We start from the raw sequence: 17,823 nt of genomic DNA, 5'->3' as shown, positions 1-17,823 counted from the left end.
GTCATAGAGTGATTGCAGACTTGTATCCAAGACTGGACGACCCCTTTAACTTCTCAGACTATAAAATTAGAATTGTTTTTCGAGAAGATGATCCCTCTTCCCCAGCTGTAGTTTGTTTTACTCATCTTCCTGGGTCCAACGAGGAGTCACCGCTGTGGTTTTTGCTATTAGGCTATGTTCACACATTGCTTTTTCATGTTTAATCTTTCTTTATTAAAGTAAACAAGAGAATTTACAGGAGGAAATAAAAAAAAAGAAGGGAATTTTGTTTACTTACCGTAAATTCCTTTTCTTCTAGCTCCAATTGGGAGACCCAGACAATTGGGTGTATAGCTACTGCCTCCGGAGGCCACACAAAGTACTACACTTAAAAGTGTAAGGCCCCTCCCCTTCTGGCTATACACCCCCCCGTGGGATCACGGGCTCCTCAGTTTTAGTGCAAAAGCAAGAAGGAGGAAAGCCAATAACTGTTTTAAATACAAATTCAACCCGAGAAACAACCTCGGAGAACTGAACTGTTCAACATGAACAACATGTGCACCCGAAAAAAACAAACTTCCTAAGAAAACAGGGCGGGTGCTGGGTCTCCCAATTGGAGCTAGAAGAAAAGGAATTTACGGTAAGTAAACAAAATTCCCTTCTTCTTTGTCGCTCCTAATTGGGAGACCCAGACAATTGGGACGTCCAAAAGCAGTCCATGGGTGGGTAAAAGAATACCTCGTGATAGGGCCGTCAAACAGCCCTTTCCTACAGGTGAGCCACCGCCGCCTGAAGGACTTGTCTACCTAGGCCGGCATCCGCCGAAGCGTAGGTATGCACCTGATAATGCTTGGTAAAAGTGTGCGGACTCGACCAGGTAGCCGCCTGGCACACCTGCTGAGCCGTAGCCTGGTGCCGTAATGCCCAGGACGCACCCACGGCTCTGGTAGAATGGGCCTTCAGTCCTGATGGAATCGGAAGCCCAGCAGAACGGTAGGTGTGAAGAATTGGTTCCTTGATCCAACGCGCAAGGGTGGATTTGGAAGCTTGCGACCCTTTACGCTGACCAGCGACAAGGACAAAGAGTGCATCCGAGCGGCGCAGAGGCGCCGTGCGGGAAATGTAGATCCTGAGTGCTCTCACCAGATCCAATAAATGCAAACCTTTTTCAAATTGGTGAACTGGATGCGGACACAAAGACGGTAAAGTGATATCTTGATTGAGATGAAAGGAAGATACCACCTTGGGAAGAAATTCTGGAATTGGACGCAGAACTACCTTGTCCTGGTGAAACACCAGGAATGGAGATCTGCATGATAACGCCGCCAGCTCGGACACTCTCCGAAGAGACGTGACCGCCACTAGAAAGGCCACTTTCTGTGAAAGACGAGAAAGGGAAACCTCCTTCATAGGCTCGAAAGGCGGCTTTTGGAGAGCAATTAGAACCTTGTTCAGGTCCCAGGGCTCCAACGGCCGCTTGTAAGGGGGGACGATATGACAAACCCCTTGCAGGAACGTGCGTACCTGAGGAAGTCGCGCCAGGCGTTTCTGAAAAAATACGGATAGCGCGGAGACTTGACCCTTAAGGGAGCCAAGCGACAAACCTTTTTCCAACCCAGACTGCAGGAAGGAAAGAAAAGTAGGCAATGCAAAAGGCCAGGGAGAAACTCCCTGAGCAGAGCACCAAGATAGGAATATCCTCCACGTCCTGTGGTAGATCTTGGCGGAGGATGGCTTCCTAGCCTGTCTCATGGTGGCAACCACCTCATGAGATAAACCTGAGGCCGCTAGGATCCAGGACTCAATGGCCACACAGTCAGGTTCAGGGCCGCAGAATTCAGATGGAAAAACGGCCCTTGAGACAGCAAGTCTGGACGGTCTGGTAGTGCCCACGGATGGCCTACCGTGAGGTGCCACAGATCCGGGTACCACGACCTCCTTGGCCAGTCTGGAGCGACGAGAATGGCGCGGCGGCAGTCGGACCTGATTTTGCGGAGCACTCTGGGCAACAATGCCAGAGGTGGGAACACATACGGTAGCCGGAACTGCGACCAATCTTGAACTAAGGCGTCTGCCGCCAGAGCTCGGTGATCGTGAGACCGTGCCATGAAAACCGGGACCTTGTTGTTGTGCCGTGACGCCATCAGGTCGACGTCCGGCATCCCCCAGCGGCGACAGATCTCCTGAAACACGTCCGGGTGAAGAGACCATTCCCCTGCGTCCATGCCCTGGCGACTGAGAAAGTCTGCTTCCCAGTTTTCTACGCCTGGGATGTGAACTGCGGATATGGTGGATGCCGTGTCTTCCACCCACGTCAGAATCCGCCGGACTTCCTGGAAGGCTTGCCGACTGCGTGTTCCCCCTTGGTGGTTGATGTATGCCACCGCTGTGGAGTTGTCCGACTGAATTCGGATCTGCTTGCCTTCCAGCCACTGTTGGAAGGCTTGTAGGGCAAGATAGACTGCTCTGATCTCCAGAACATTGATCTGAAGGGTGGACTCTTTCCGAGTCCACGTACCTTGAGCCCTGTGGTGGAGAAACACTGCTCCCCACCCTGATAGACTCGCATCTGTCGTTACCACCGCCCAGGATGGGGGTAGGAACGACTTTCCTTTTGACAATGAGGTGGGAAGAAGCCACCACCGGAGAGATTCCTTGGCTGCCTGAGAGAGGGAGACCTCCCTGTCGAGGGACGTCGACTTCCCGTCCCATTGGCGGAGAATGTCCCATTGTAGTGGACGCAGATGAAACTGCGCAAAAGGAACTGCTTCCATTGCTGCTACCATCTTCCCTAGGAAGTGCATGAGGCGCCTCAAGGGGTGCGACTGGCCCTGAAGGAGAGATTGCACCCCTATCTGTAGCGAGCACTGTTTGTCCAGTGGAAGTTTCACTATCGCTGAGAGAGTATGAAACTCCATGCCAAGATATGTTAGTGATTGGGTCGGGGTTAGATTTGACTTTGAAAAGTTGATAATCCACCCGAAACTCTGGAGAGTCTTCAGTGCCACGTTCAGGCTGTGTTGGCATGCCTCTTGAGAGGGTGCCTTGATAAGTAGATCGTCCAAATACGGGATCACGGAGTGACCTTGCGAGTGCAGGACTGCTACTACTGCTGCCATGACCTTGGTGAAGACCCGAGGGGCTGTCGCCAGCCCGAAAGGTAGAGCTACGAACTGCAGGTGTTCGCTTCCTATAACGAAGCGTAGAAAACGCTGATGCTCTGGCGCAATTGGCACGTGGAGATAAACATCCTTGATGTCTATTGATGCTAGGAAATCTCCTTGAGACATTGAGGCGATAACGGAGCGGAGAGATTCCATCCGGAACCTCCTGGTTTTTACGTGTTTGTTGAGCAGCTTTAGATCCAGGACGGGACGGAACGACCCGTCTTTCTTTGGCACCACAAACAAATTGGAGTAAAAACCGTGACCTTGTTCCTGAAGAGGAACAGAAGTCACCACTCCTTCCGCCTTTAGAGCGGACACCGCTTGCAGCAGAGCATCGGCTCGGTCGGGCGGTGGGGAAGTTCTGAAGAAGCGAGTTGGAGGACGAGAGCTGAACTCTATCCTGTACCCGTGAGACAGAATGTCTCTCACCCAACGGTCTTTGACCTGTGACAGCCAAATGTCGCCAAAGCGGGAGAGCCTGCCACCGACCAAGGATGCGGAGAGAGGAGGCTGAGAGTCATGAGGAAGCCGTCTTGGTAACGGTTCTTCCGGCTGGCTTTTTTGGGCGTGATTGAGTCCGCCAAGAATCTGAGCCCCTCTGATCCTTTTGAGTCCTTTTGGACGAGTAGAATTGGGACCTGCCTGAGCCTCGAAAGGACCGAAAACCAGACTGTCCCCTCCTCTGTTGGGGTTTGTTTTGTCTGGGCTGAGGTAAGGATGAATCCTTACCCTTGGAGTGTTTAATGATTTCATCCAAACGCTCACCAAACAATCGGTCACGAGAAAAAGGCAAACTGGTTAAGCACTTCTTGGAAGAAGAATCTGCCTTCCATTCTCTCAACCACAGGGCTCTGCGTAAAACCACAGAGTTGGCTGACGCCACCGCCGTACGGCTCGTAGAGTCTAGGACAGCATTAATCGCGTAAGACGCGAATGCAGACATTTGAGAGGTCAAGGGTGCCACCTGCGGAGCAGATGTACGTGTGACCGTGTCGACCTGTGTAAGCCCAGCTGAAATAGCTTGGAGTGCCCATACGGCTGCGAATGCTGGCGCCAACGACGCTCCAATCGCTTCATAGATGGATTTTAACCAGAGCTCCATCTGTCTGTCAGTGGCATCTTTAAGTGCCGCCCCATCTTCCACTGCAACTAGAGATCTGGCTGCAAGCCTGGAGATTGGAGGGTCCACCTTGGGACACTGTGTCCAGCCCTTGACCACGTCAGGGGGAAAAGGATAGCGTGTATCTTTAAGCCGTTTGGAAAAGCGCTTATCTGGATAAGCGTGGTGTTTCTGGATTGCGTCTCTAAAGTCAGAGTGGTCCAGAAAAGTGCTTAATTTACGCTTGGGATACCTGAAATGGAATTTCTCCTGCTGTGAAGCTGCCTCCTCCGCAAGAGGAGCTGGTGGAGAAATATCTAACATCTTATTGATGGACGCTATAAGATCATTCACTATGGCATCACCATCCGGGGTATCTAGATTGAGAGCGGCCCCAGCATCAGACTCCTGATCAGTTACATCCGCCTCATCACACAGAGAGTCGTCCCGCTGGGACCCTGACCAGTGTGATGAAGTTGAGGGTCGCTCATAGCGAGCCCGCTTAGGTTGTCTGGGACTGTCGTCCGAGTCAGAGCCGTCACCCTGGGGTGCATGTGACACCCCCGGAGCTAGGAAGTGGTCCAGCTGAGGGGGACCAGGGGGCAATGGATCAACAGTGCCCATGGTCTGAGTTACTGGTCTAGACTGCAATGTTTCAAGAATTTTAGACATAGTCATAGACAATCTGTCAGCAAAAGCTGCAAACTCCGTCCCTGTCACCTGGACAGCATTCACAGGTGGTTCTCCCTGGGTCACCTCTAGCAGCGGCCCCGGCTGAGCAATTGCCACAGGGGCCGAGCACTGCACACAATGGGGGTCAGTGGAACCTGCCGGTAGAGTAGCCCCACATGCGGTACAAGCAGCATATAAAGTCCGTGCCTTGGCACTTTTGCTTTTTGCGGACGACATGCTGTTATCTCCTTGAGAAATCTAAGGAGGGTATATAGCAGAAAATCACCAGCGACTGTACAGTGCAAAGTATTGCCAGCACACAATACAAAGTACACTATGGCACAAGTGGGGGAGAGCCCTTGAGGGCTGCTTACCGCCCGCTGAAAAGCGGGTGTGAGGTCGTAGAATCCCTTGTCTGAGTCTCCCCGTCTCCCCTCTGCAGCTCAGCGTGCAGGCAGGAATGGCTGCCGGCGTCCTGTGAAGAGGGGCGGACCGTGGGCGTCACAAACAAAAGTGCGGGAAACTGCGTCCCACTGTGCCTAGTGTGAGGGCTGGAGTATGTAAAACAGACTCCAGCTCTTAGCGCTGCTGGTCTGTACAGCGTCCCGCCCTCCTCCTGACTGGCAGGTCTGGGGGCGGGAACGATACGAACTAGGCCGCAAAAGCCGGGGACTGTAGTAATCTAGCGCGGCCGTCATATATGCACGGCCAGCGCGGAAGTCCCCGGCGCACCACAAATCCCAGCCGCGATGCAGTAAAAACTGACCCCCGCGGCCGGATCGGCCGATCGTACTAAGTCACCTCACTCAGCAGAGCTGTAGTGAGTAACGGCACAAGCGCAGCAGCGCTGTTTACCCCGGCGCACTAACACACCCAGCAATGCTGCAGTGTGCGTGCGATAAGCACGGGGACACGGAGTACCTTGATGGAGCAGGGTCCTGTCCCTGAGGAAACTCCGCTCCGTATCCAGCAGATCCTCCAGGGGCTGTGGATGGAGCACGGCCTCAGTGCCCGGAGACCGGTAAAGTCCCACTTCACCCAGAGCCCTAATGGGGATGGGGAAGGAATCAGCATGTGGGCTCCAGCCTCCGTACCCGCAATGGGTACCTCAACCTTAACAAACACCGCCGACAGAAAGTGGGGTGAGAAGGGAGCATGCTGGGGGCCCTCGTATGGGCCCTCTTTTCTTCCATCCGACATAGTCAGCAGCTGCTGCTGACTAAACAGTGGAGCTATGCGTGGATGTCTGGCCTCCTTCGCACAAAGCATAAAACTGAGGAGCCCGTGATCCCACGGGGGGGTGTATAGCCAGAAGGGGAGGGGCCTTACACTTTTAAGTGTAGTACTTTGTGTGGCCTCCGGAGGCAGTAGCTATACACCCAATTGTCTGGGTCTCCCAATTAGGAGCGACAAAGAAAAAAAGATTCAAATACGTTATTACTTCGTGTCAACTTACAGAGAAGAGTATAAGCCACATCCTAACTAACACCCCTCCTCTTACTATCATAAGGCACGCATATGACATGTAGCCACCTTTTCTAATACAGACAATCTCCTTCTACTACACCTCAAACAACGCAAGGCTACTGCCGAAAACAAAAAGAAAAGGAAAAAATGTGAAGATTTAAGAGAACCACAGAGAAAGGAAAGTAGCAAGGGGGAAAGATAAGGAAAAGAAGAGAAGGAGAAGGGGGAGAGAAGAGCAACAGAAAGAGGGAGGGAAGGCATGGTAGGGATTACTTCCCCAGTACTCGGGCCGCTACATTGGACTAACGTAACACGCGTCATGCGTTACCAATAAGGTTCTGAAATGGTAGGGAATCAAGAGCCAGGGTCCAGGGGGTCCAGATCCTAAGAAATGTATCCACTGAGTCATTGGTTTCTGCCGTTAGGGACTCCATCCAGTGGATGATGGCCATCTCCGCAAACCACTCCCTCACAGATGGCACCCCAGTTGATCTCCAGTATCTCGGGATCACCATGCGTGCCGCCGTAAGACAGTATCTCAGAAGGTTTTTATGTGATCCCGGGAGAATTGAAAGCAATGCCATCTGAGGGGAACCCACCAACTGCTCTCGGCAAATCACAGTGAATGCTTTGAACACGGACCTCCAGAAAGGTTGTATCAATGGGCAGTCCCACCAGATATGCAGCATTGTCCCCCTTCCCCTTCCACACCTCCAGCAGCTGAGACCCCAGGTCAGAAGCTTATGATTCTTTTCCTGTGCTGCACAGGCGATGGGAAATTTATGAGTGAGGATAAAGGACTTTTTCCAGTCCTCCTCAGGAATGGAAGTCCCCAAATCTCTATTCCACTTCTCGATATATTTAAGGTCTCCCATGTCCTCCTCTGTAATCAGGAAGGAGTAAACCAGAGACAAGAGATGCCCGGGAGAATCCTCCCGCAAAAACAATTGTTCAAATTTTGTGGGCTGAGCCTTAGGCGGGCTTTGCACACTACGACAGGTGTGATGTCGGTGGGGGTCAAATCGAAAGTGACGCACTTCCAACGTCACTTGCGACATCATAGTGTGTAAAAGCTTTTTGATATGATGAACGAGCGCAAAAGCGTCGTTATCGTATCATCAGTGTAGTCTCCGACATTTCTATAATGCCGGTGCTGAGACGGTCCGATGTTGTTCCTCGTTCCTGCGGCAGCACACATCGCTGTGTGTGAAGTCGCAGGAGCGAGGAACATCTGCTACCTGCGTCCCGGCCGGCAATGCGGAAGGAAGGAGGTGGGCGGGATGTTTACATCCTGCTCATCTCCGCCCCTCCGCTGCTATTGGCCGCCTGTCGTATGATGTCGCTGTGACGCAGCACGGCCCGCCCCCTTAGGAAGGAGGTGGTTCGCCGGCCAGAGCGACGTCGCAGGACAGGTGAGTGCATGTGAAGCTGCCGTAGCGATAATGTTCGCTACGCCAGCTATCACCATGATATCGCATCTGCGACGGGGGCGGGGACTATCGCACTCGGCATCGCAGCATCGGCTAGCGATGTCGTAATGTGCAAAGCCCGCCTTAAAAAGCCCAAGTCTGTTGTCAACCATCAAGAAGGACCTAAGTTGAAGGTATTCCAGCCAAGCCGTTGGATGCCGACCCTGTGGGAGCAAAAGGGCCGAAAAAGGGGGTACTTGCAAAGTCTGGGCTATCCGTGTGTCCTCACCCCTCCTCCAACATAAGAAACGCTCGACTCCCATCCCTGGGGGGAGCTCCGGGTTAGAGAAGAGCGGTGAGATTGGACCAGGACCCCTTGAGAGAGATCCCCGCCTGCGCTCAACGTCCCAGACCCTCAGGGATGCCCTGAGAAACTCCGCCTCCCCATCTATCCGTCTCCTCCGCGACGGTGTGATCCACGGGAGCACACATTGCTTTTTTAATTAGTTATATGCAAATTAAAAACCGCTTTTTACAGCAAAAGCTAGGAGCTTTCAGAAATCTCATATACACGATAGCTTTTTTTTCTTTTACTGAAGTCAAAAACTACTTTCTGAAAGAAGCAGCAGGTCAGGTCTTTCACCGTTTTTGCAGCGTTTTTTCCCCATTGAAAACAATAAAAAAAGTGTAAAAACGCAACAACTTCGTTTTTGCTGCTTTTGTGGTGAATAAAACTAACTTTATTAAACATGCACTGCAGACAAATAACAAACCTAAAAGCTCAGCCAAAAAAAAACAACAAATGCAGCAAAAAGGGAGCAAAACCTGCTTTTTTGAAGCAGCTTTTTTACTGCCAAGAGAGCAGGTTGTAAAGCCCAGTTCACTTGTTTTAACACGGGGGATAGGGATCTCCAAAACAGCAAAACCAACACTCACACTAAGGGGCTGTCTGTGTAATGCAGGAAAGGACGACAGATGCTCAATGTGACCTTCTCCCCTCAGCCATGAGATGAGGGTCCTGACCATCGGACCCCTCCCTATTTACTCCAGAAAAAGCTGTAGAAGGGTTCTGCACGCATGACATCCCCTAGAAGAGAAGTATTGGACGATGGCAGGCAGATGACTCCCACGGCTGGATCCACAGCGAGTTACATACTGCTAGAATCGCTCTCTTGCTTTGCAGGTTCAGAGTCTCGCTCTCTGCTCACCTGTACTGGATTATACGCCTGGGATTACACAATGGAACAGAAAACCGAAAACTGTGCACAATGATCGCGATTCACTACTGCCCCCTGGTGGTAGATTTAAAGAATGCAGTTGTATCCACTCAACACCGCAGATTCTTACTGACCCGCTGCAGGTTCTAACTGACACGCCGCAGATTCTTACTGACACGCCGCAGGTTCTTACTGACATGCCGCAGGTTCTTACTGACACACCGCAGATTCTTACTGACACGCCGCAGATTGTTAATGACATGCCACAAATTCTTACTGACACGCCGCAGATTCTTACTGACACGCCGCAGGTTCTTACTGACACGCCGCAGGTTCTTACTGACATGCCGCAGGTTCTTACTGACACACCGCAGATTCTTACTGACACGCCGCAGATTGTTAATGACATGCCACAAATTCTTACTGATACGCCGCAGATTCTTACTGACACGCCGCAGGTTCTTACTGACACGCCGCAGGTTCTTACTGACATGCCGCAGGTTCTTACTGACACACCGCAGATTCTTACTGACACGCCGCAGATTCTTAATGACATGCCACAAATTCTTACTGACACACCGCAGATTCTTAATGACATGCCACAAATTCTTACTGACACGCCGCAGATTCTTAATGACATGCCACAAATTCTTACTGACACACCGCAGATTCTTAATGACATGCCGCAAATTCTTACTGACACGCCGCAGATTCTTACTGACACGACAAAGGTTCTTACTGACACGACACAGATTCTTACTAACACGCCGCAGATTCTTACTAACACGCCGCAGATTCTTACTGACACGCCGCAGATTCTTACTGACACGCCACAGATTTTTACTGATACGCCGCAGATTCTTACTGACACGACACAGATTCTTACTGACACGACGAAGGTTCTTACTGACACACCGCAGATTCTTACTAACACGCTGCAGATTCTTACTGACACGCCGCAAATTCTTACTGACACGCCGCAAATTCTTACTGACACGCCGCAGATTTTTACTGATACGCCGCAGATTCTTACTGACACGCAGGGCTGTATTTTGCCTTCGTGCTGCCCTAGGCACTTTAAGTGGTCGCGCCCCTTATTGACAACGTAAAACTGAGTTTTCGCACACGACATCTGTTTAAGGCAGATCTACTCTGTAAAACACTTTAAGGCTATGTGCGCACGTTGCGTACAGTTCACTGCAGAAATTTCTGCAGCGATCTGAAGAGCACATGTGCGCTTCTAATCGCTGCAGAAAATGTCCGTAGTGAGCGCCGATTCCATGCGCTCTGCCTGCAGCTCCTGCCATAGACAGAGCAGGAGCTGCCGGAAAAGCGCAGGAAAGAAGTGACATGTCACTTCTTTTTACGCAGCGCTTCGGCAGTAGCCGAAGCGCTGCGCTCTAAAGCGCCATGTGCGCACGGCCCCTGCACAATCTCCATAGACTGTGCAGGGGACGCAGGACGCATGCAGTTACGCTGCGCTACAAAGCGCAGCGTAACTGCATGTATTTGCGCAACGTGCGCACATAGCCTAAAAAGTATCAATGAGAAACGAAGGGCACTAACCCCCCCCCAATGGGGATCACCACGGGCACATCAAAACATAGCATGGGTATAAAATATTTCCACCACACCGTCCCCACTTATATACTGTGACTGTCACACTGCCCCTAATAAACTACACACTGCCCTCCCTTATAAATTATACCCACCACACCTTCCTCAATTATGAAATATGATCTGCACATTGTCCTCACATCATGCTGCCCCCTCCTCACAGTGTCCCATGCATGCTGCCCCCTCCTCAGTGTCCCATGCATGCTGCCCCCTCCTCAGTGTCCCATGCATGCTGCCCCCTCCTCACAGTGTCCCATGCATGCTGCCCCCTCCTCACAGTGTCCCATGCATGCTGCCCCCTCCTCACAGTGTCCCATGCATACTGCCCCCTCCTCACAGTGTCCCATGCATGCTGCCCCCTCCTCACAGTGTCCCATGCATGCTGCCCCTTCCTCACAGTGTCCCATGCATGCTGCCCCCTCCTCACAATGTCCCATGCATGCTGCCCCTCCTCACAGTGTCCCATGCATGCTGCCCCCTCCTCACAATGTCCCATGCATTCTGCCCCCTCCTCACAATGTCCCATGCATGCTGCCCCCTCCTCACAGTGTCCCATGCATGCTGCCCCCTCCTCACAGTGTCCCATGCATGCTGCCCCCTCCTCACAATGTCCCATGCATGCTGCCCCCTCCTCACAATGTCCCATGCATGCTGCCCCCTCCTCACAGTGTCCCATGCATGCTGCCCCCTCCTGACAATGTCCCATGCATGCTGCCCCCTCCTCACAGTGTCCCATGCATTCTGCCCCCTCCTCACAGTGTCCCATGCATTCTGCCCCCTCCTCACAGTGTCCCATGCATGCTGCCCCCTCCTCACAGTGTCCCATGCATGCTGCCCCCTCCTCACAGTGTCCCATGCATGCTGCCCCCTCCTCACAGTGTCCCATGCATGCTGCCCCCTCCTCACAGTGTCCCATGCATGCTGCCCCCTCCTCACAGTGTCCCATGCATGCTGCCCCCTCCTCACAGTGTCCCATGCATGCTGCCCCCTCCTCACAGTGTCCCATGCATGCTGCCCCCTCCTCACAGTGTCTCATGCATGCTGCCCCCTCCTCACAGTGTCTCATGCATGCTGCCCCCTCCTCACAGTGTCCCATGCATGCTGCCCCCTCCTCAGTGTCCCATGCATGCTGCCCCCTCCTCACAGTGTCCCATGCATGCTGCCCCCTCCTCAGTGTCCCATGCATGCTGCCCCCTCCTCACAGTGTCCCATGCATGCTGCCCCCTCCTCACAGTGTCCCATGCATGCTGCCCCCTCCTCACAGTGTCCCATGCATGCTGCCCCCTCCTCACAATGTCCCGTGCATGCTGCCCCCTCCTCACAGTGTCCCGTGCATGCTGCCCCCTCCTCACAGTGTCCCGTGCATGCTGCCCCTCTCCATGAGCTCCTAATGCTGCCTTCCTCTTTTCCATAATGACACCTCCATGCTGCCCCATTCATCATACTAAGACCACCACACTAGCGCTTATGCTGAGACCCCCCCCACACACACACACACACTACTCCACTCTTGATATTGACTCCCCCTACATTGTTCCACTCCATACTGAGCCCACACATGCTGCCCCTTCTCCATAATGAGCTCCCAATGCTTCCCCCCTCTCATTCTGAGTCCTTACACTCCCCCCCATCGATATTGTCATTGCTCTATCCCTCAACCCTTGTCCTCTGTCTCTAGCATTGGCCCCTCTCTCCCATTCCCCCAGCAGCAGCCTCTCTCCCCCCGCCTCCAGCAGCAGCCTCTCCCCCAGCATCAGCCTCTCTCCCCCCAGCCTCCCCCAGCATCAGCCTCTCTCCCCCCAGCCTCCCTCAGCATCAGCCTCCTCCAGCATCAGCCTCTCTCCTCCCAGCCTCCCCCAGCATGAGCCTCCTCCAGCATCAGCCTCTCTCCTCCCAGCCTCCCCCAGCATGAGCCTCCTCCAGCATCAGCCTCTCTCCTCCCAGCCTCCCCCAGCATGAGCCTCCTCCAGCATCAGCCTCTCTCCTCCCAGCCTCCCCCAGCATCAGCCTCCCTGCTCCCAGCATCAGCCTCCCTCCTCCCAGCCCCCCTCCTCCAAGCCTCCCCCAGCATCAGCCTCCCAGCCTCCCTGAGCATCAGCCTCCCTCCTCCAAGCCTCCCCTTCCCAGCCTCCCCCAGCATCAGCCTCTCTCCCCCAGCCTCCCACAGCATCAGCCTCCCTCCTCCCAGCCTCCCCCAGCATCAGCCTCCCTCCTCCCAGCCTCCCCCAGCATCAGCCTCCCTTCTCCCAGCCTCCCCCAGCATCAGCCTCCCTTTTCCCAGCCTCCCCCAGCATCAGCCTCCCCCAGCATCAGCCTCCCTCAGCATCAGCCTCCCAGCCTCCCCCAGCATCAGCCTCCCGCCTCCCCCAGCATCAGCCTCCCGCCTCCCCCAGCATCGGCCTCTCTCCTCCCAGCCTCCCCCAGCATCAGCCTCTCGCCTCCCCCAGCATCAGCCTCTCTCCTCCCAGCCTCCCCCAGCATCAGCCTCTCTCCTCCCAGCCTCCCCCAGCATCAGCCTCTCTCCTCCCAGCCTCCCCCAGCATCAGCCTCTCGCCTCCCCCAGCATCAGCCTGTGATACCAATGTGATATGACTGAAAGAATGTGTGATTAGATAGGAATCAAATCATAATCATAAGATAGGAGTGATCCCAGATATTATTTGATCCATCAATAATTCAGTATCAAAGATGATGTCCTTTGGAGGGCCAAAATGATGACCAAGGAATACATGTCTTGAAGCAGTTGAAGATAAAGGAAGTAACATTTACAGTTCCACTTACAGGAAACTTGTGGTTAGCTTAAAGACAGTTTTAAGGATGAAATTTACGGCTCATTGCAATATTTCACTAACACTGGTCAAACTGTGGTCAGCCAGTTGTCAACTGGCAGGATGTGCAAGAAATGTGCAGGAAGCTGCCGTTACCTACAACATTTTGTGGTCAAGTTACATGAACATGACTCAGCTGTCACATGCTGGTGACCATGTAAACCCAACCTACAATATTTTCCTATAAAAAATACACCGAACTCGCTTAATGTTAGGGAAATACCTTCCAGGACATTGAAGTGTACGTACGCACTGTTCCTGTGATGCCATGCCAAGATGCCATGTTGATTCCTTATCATTAACTCGAGTTCCCTCCGATGTGAAAGGATTGCTACAACATAACGGTAATGTTGATGCATATTTCTGTTATTGTATAAGTTTCTATGACTATAGTTCTTATGCCTATGTACCATTGACTATATATATATTCATGTGCTATTAAAATAAATAGTATCTTGCTATAAAGAATATTAGTATTCGTGCCTGATTAGGATATCAGTGAGCGCTTCGTAAGTACGGGCTTTCAGCCCCCTTCTTAGTAGAATTTAGCAAGACATAAATTGGCGTAGTCGGCAGGATTACTTCTATAAGAAGTAATTAAACTAATTTTTGTAATTTAGAAATTAAAAACATATATTTGGCAAATTTCCAGATATATTTTTTCAATCTTTTTGCATATAGTGTCAAAATGTTCAGAGTCCCAGCTTTGATTGACACGGGGGCGGAGGCTACTTTAATTCATGGAAACCCAGAAAAAATAAAAGGACCTAGAGTAAAAATTGCTGGACTAGGTGGTCAAGTGATCACCGGGGTTCAGACACAGGTAGCTTTGAAGATAGGTAATTTACCTATCAAGAAGTATACGGTGCTGGTAGTTCCTATACCAGAATATATTTTGGGAATTGATGTCCTAAAAGGGATGACTCTTAATCTAACAGAAGGAAAATTCTCCTTTGGGATTAAGTCTTGTCATAAGGAAATGCGACCAGTGGTGGTGGGCAAAGTCAAAATGCCCCCTGTACATGTGCCTCCAGCTACAAAAATGGTAGCTATGAAACAATATCGAATACCAGTAGGTCACAGAGAGATAGGAGAAACCATTAAAGAATTGGTAGAAACTGGGGTAATGCGCCCTACTACTACCGCATGGAATAATCCTGTCTGGCCAGTTAAAAAGAGTGATGGCTCCTGGCGCATGACAGTTGATTATAGGGAGTTAAACAAGAATACTCCTCCCTTGACAGCTGCAGTTCCGGATACAATAACGATTGTGGAAAATATTCAGACTCACTCTGGAACTTGGTATGCAGTAATTGATTTGGCAAATGCTTTCTTTACTATACCTATAGAAGAGAAGGCTCAAGATCAATTTGCATTCACTTGGTTAGGAAGACAATATACCTTTACCAGGTTACCCCAAGGAGGGCTACATAGCCCCACAATCTGTCACCGGACGGTGACAGAGCATTTGGATGGATTTGATCTACCATCAGAAATGCAGATCTCACATTATATCGATGATATAATGATACAAGGACAAGATGAGCAAAGTGTGAAAGATCAATTGACAAAACTGGTTGCTCATATGTGGAGAAAAGGATGGGAAATTAATGATGCCAAGGTTCAAGGACCGTCTCAGGTGGTAACATGTCTAGGGATTCAGTGGAACAAGGGGCACAGAGAGATCTTGCCCAATGCCAGACAGAAAATTATTAATTTTCTGGTCCCTAAATCCAAACAGGAGACTCAGTCTTATATTGGATTGTTTGATTTTTGGAGACAACATATCCCTCATTTGGGACAAATGTTGGCTCATTTGTACAACGTAACGAGGAAACAATATGAGTTCCAATGGGGAGAGGAACAGCAAAATGTGTTTGAGATGGTCAGGGAAGTGTGGCAAGACATTGAAGGGATTATTCAATCTACCAAGACCACTGTATTTCATGTCGATGCTCATGTCCCTACTAACTCACTTGAACGTTTGTTTAATTCAGAAGCAGATAAAGCAGCAGCCATCAGACAAGTCAGTCCAGCAGTTGACAAGGCAAGATACAGCTGTTTGGGCACACCAGAAAGAGCGACACCTTATTCAGCAGGTTTAGACCTCAGTACATTGGAAACTGTCGTGGTACCCCCAGGTAAGGTAAAACCAATTTCAACAGGATTGGGTTGCCAGACACCAAAGGATGGTCAAATAGCCACTAGTTCTAGTTTAGTGTTAAAAGGAGCCATAGTGGTGGGAGGGGTAATAGAGGCAGATTATCAGGGAGAAATCAAGGTACTGATGCTAAATTTTGGAAATGAACCTTTGATCTTGATGAAACACCAGAAGGTGGCTCAGGTGTTGATAATTCCAATAAACTTGTCTGAGATAAGAGAAGGAACTGCCCCGGCAGAATTAACAATACGGGGTACTAAAGGTTTTGGATCCTCTAATATTACAAATGTAGGAGCAAAAAATATGGATTCAAAACCTCCAAGGACCGCCCTCAGAGACAGAGGTAATAGCGGTCGGAAAAGATCGTACTTTCCTGATGAGACCAGGAGTGGGGAAGTGGGAATATGTCCCACAAGAAAAATGTTATTTACGAGAATAATAGTGTATCTTTATTTGCAGAAGGTGTTGTAAATAAGCGGAATCCATGGTATCGGTTACTGGGAAGAGCTCGATAGTGATGAGATGGAGAAATTCCTGTGTTTGATGTTTGCCTCTTTGGTCGTTGGATGGACAAGTCTACATCAGGAGGAACCTGTGGCGAATGAATTTCTGATGCACCATCACATTTTCAACACAGATTGCTGGCTCTGTACACATTCTTCGCTTACAGCCACCCGTATCCCTTATCTGGATGTCCCGGTATCGATGGAGGAAATCTTAAAGTAGAAAAGTTGTTCTGATCATCTTGCTGATAAAGACACTCAAAGTGTTCGTCTATAGAATACTACAGTACCCATTTCCATAGTGGGATGGATCAATCTTCCATGGTGGCAAGAAAATTTGAATGCAACAGTCACCAATTTGCAATATCTGGCTTTTAAGGGAGGAATTTGGGTACTAAGAAATAAGACTGGACTGACTAACCTGGGATTCATCCCTATGGGGAATCTAAAAATAAGTTTTGGGACAGCTATAAATACTGTAGATGCCTTTAAACCCAGCTTAGTGGAAAAGACAATTCATGATATGTTATGGCCTTATGCCAATATGTTCATAAATGAGACTAGTGAAACTTGTAGTAACATATCGGGAAATGTAATGTGTAATGATTCCTTTGAATATCGAGCAAATGCCAAAACACATGATATTCAAGGGAGCTTTTCAGATAATATTGCTTTTAGTTTTAATATATTATACATAGTAGTGAAACTGATTATATTTGTGATTCAACGTTTATCTAAACAAATCAAGAAAACAAAATTTGTGCCAAACAATATTTCTTGGTCATGGTATGGTATATTCCGAGTGATCTTCTTCTAGTGGAATACTGATGATGGAAAATAATCCCTGGGATCAAGGACCGATTGTGATACCAATGTGATATGACTGAAAGAATGTGTGATTAGATAGGAATCAAATCATAATCATAAGATAGGAGTGATCCCAGATATTATTTGATCCATCAATAATTCAGTATCAAAGATGATGTCCTTTGGAGGGCCAAAATGATGACCAAGGAATACATGTCTTGAAGCAGTTGAAGATAAAGGAAGTAACATTTACAGTTCCACTTACAGGAAACTTGTGGTTAGCTTAAAGACAGTTTTAAGGATGAAATTTACGGCTCATTGCAATATTTCACTAACACTGGTCAAACTGTGGTCAGCCAGTTGTCAACTGGCAGGATGTGCAAGAAATGTGCAGGAAGCTGCCGTTACCTACAACATTTTGTGGTCAAGTTACATGAACATGACTCAGCTGTCACATGCTGGTGACCATGTAAACCCAACCTACAATATTTTCCTATAAAAAATACACCGAACTCGCTTAATGTTAGGGAAATACCTTCCAGGACATTGAAGTGTACGTACGCACTGTTCCTGTGATGCCATGCCAAGATGCCATGTTGATTCCTTATCATTAACTCGAGTTCCCTCCGATGTGAAAGGATTGCTACAACATAACGGTAATGTTGATGCATATTTCTGTTATTGTATAAGTTTCTATGACTATAGTTCTTATGCCTATGTACCATTGACTATATATATATTCATGTGCTATTAAAATAAATAGTATCTTGCTATAAAGAATATTAGTATTCGTGCCTGATTAGGATATCAGTGAGCGCTTCGTAAGTACGGGCTTTCAGCCCCCTTCTTAGTAGAATTTAGCAAGACACAGCCTCTCTCCTCCCAGCCTCCCCCAGC

General features: G+C 49.9%; 1 protein-coding gene across 2 annotated transcripts in view; it reads right to left on the bottom strand.

Moving 5' to 3' along the window:
* Positions 1–17,823, bottom strand: part of TPGS2 (tubulin polyglutamylase complex subunit 2) — a 53,255-nt gene that overhangs the window by 24,564 nt on the left and 10,868 nt on the right. The window lies entirely within an intron of this gene.

The sequence above is a fragment of the Anomaloglossus baeobatrachus genome, chromosome 1 (genome assembly GCF_048569485.1).
Source record: "Anomaloglossus baeobatrachus isolate aAnoBae1 chromosome 1, aAnoBae1.hap1, whole genome shotgun sequence".
NCBI lineage: Eukaryota > Metazoa > Chordata > Amphibia > Anura > Aromobatidae > Anomaloglossus > Anomaloglossus baeobatrachus.
The sequence above is the reverse complement of the archived record's forward strand: the minus strand, read 5'-3'. Positions and strand labels throughout refer to the sequence as shown.